Source organism: Schistocerca gregaria, unplaced genomic scaffold, assembly GCF_023897955.1.
Source record: "Schistocerca gregaria isolate iqSchGreg1 unplaced genomic scaffold, iqSchGreg1.2 ptg001270l, whole genome shotgun sequence".
NCBI classification, from domain to species: Eukaryota; Metazoa; Arthropoda; class Insecta; order Orthoptera; family Acrididae; genus Schistocerca; species Schistocerca gregaria.
Genome location: NW_026062584.1, coordinates 1,136 through 2,500, shown reverse-complemented (window position 1 = coordinate 2,500; position 1,365 = coordinate 1,136). Strand labels below are relative to the sequence as shown.

General features: G+C 62.0%; 2 non-coding genes across 2 annotated transcripts in view; both read right to left on the bottom strand.

Annotated features, from left to right (window-relative positions):
* The window catches only part of LOC126330217 (large subunit ribosomal RNA), a 4,222-nt gene extending 3,515 nt beyond the window's left edge, over nt 1-707 (bottom strand). The window contains exon 1 of the ribosomal RNA XR_007562806.1: nt 1-707. This exon is cut by the window's left edge and continues 3,515 nt beyond it. This is a non-coding gene — a ribosomal RNA (large subunit ribosomal RNA).
* Nucleotides 708-895: 188 nt separating this feature from the next.
* Nucleotides 896-1,050, bottom strand: LOC126330213 (5.8S ribosomal RNA). Its single transcript, XR_007562802.1, has one exon. It is a non-coding gene; the product is annotated as a 5.8S ribosomal RNA (ribosomal RNA).
* Nucleotides 1,051-1,365: the final 315 nt, after the last annotated feature.

The window sequence follows — 1,365 nt, the reverse complement described above, 5'->3', positions numbered from 1 at the left end:
CTGCCCAACAGACGCGAACCGAGGCCCGCGGAAGGACAGGCTGCGCACCCGGGCCGTAGGCCGGCACCCAGCGGGTCGCGACGTCCTACTAGGGGAGAAGTGCGGCCCACCGCACACCGGAACGGCCCCACCCCGCGGCGAGTGGAAAGGCAACCGGACACGACCCCGCCGCGGATTGCTCCGCGCGGGCGGCCGGCCCCATCTGCCGAGGGCGGGGGCCAGTGGCCGGATGGGCGTGAATCTCACCCGTTCGACCTTTCGGACTTCTCACGTTTACCCCAGAACGGTTTCACGTACTTTTGAACTCTCTCTTCAAAGTTCTTTTCAACTTTCCCTCACGGTACTTGTTCGCTATCGGTCTCGTGGTCATATTTAGTCTCAGATGGAGTTTACCACCCACTTGGAGCTGCACTCTCAAGCAACCCGACTCGAAGGAGAGGTCCCGCCGACGCTCGCACCGGCCGCTACGGGCCTGGCACCCTCTACGGGCCGTGGCCTCATTCAAGTTGGACTTGGGCTCGGCGCGAGGCGTCGGGGTAGTGGACCCTCCCAAACACCACATGCCACGACAGGCGGCAGCCTGCGGGGTTCGGTGCTGGACTCTTCCCTGTTCGCTCGCCGCTACTGGGGGAATCCTTGTTAGTTTCTTTTCCTCCGCTTAGTAATATGCTTAAATTCAGCGGGTAGTCTCGCCTGCTCTGAGGTCGTTGTACGAGGTGTCGCACGCCACACCGCCAGCCGGCTGTGCACGCTACCGAGAAAGTACCGGTATGCGAACCGCCAGGCGACGGGCGCGCATCGCACGTTTAAGGAGACGCGGCCGGCCACACAGGCGACCACGACACTCCCACGTCTCCGAAGCGGGACAAACGCCGCGCGCTTCAGTATACGTAGCCGACCCTCAGCCAGACGTGGCCCGGGAACGGAATCCATGGACCGCAATGTGCGTTCGAAACGTCGATGTTCATGTGTCCTGCAGTTCACATGTCGACGCGCAATTTGCTGCGTTCTTCATCGACCCACGAGCCGAGTGATCCACCGTCCTGGGTGATCTTTTCCTTTTCAGTCTCCCACTGTCTCTTTCAAGACAGTAGCATTTGCGGGACTGAGGCGTCTGACGGCCCCTGTTCCACTATTTTTTTTGTGTCCAACGGCCTCACAGCCGATGGGCGTCGTACGGCTCCACACCGGAGCGGACAGGCACTCGGGCGAACGTCATTCAAAACCGGCGCCAGGCGCCAGGTACCGCAGGCCAGCCGCTCCAGAGCTTCAGCGCTCGTACCACACAACAACAACACTTCCGCTAGTTTTGAGAGGCACGCGTGGTTCCGCACGCGGCGCACGGCCACTGCCGTACAGGTAGCG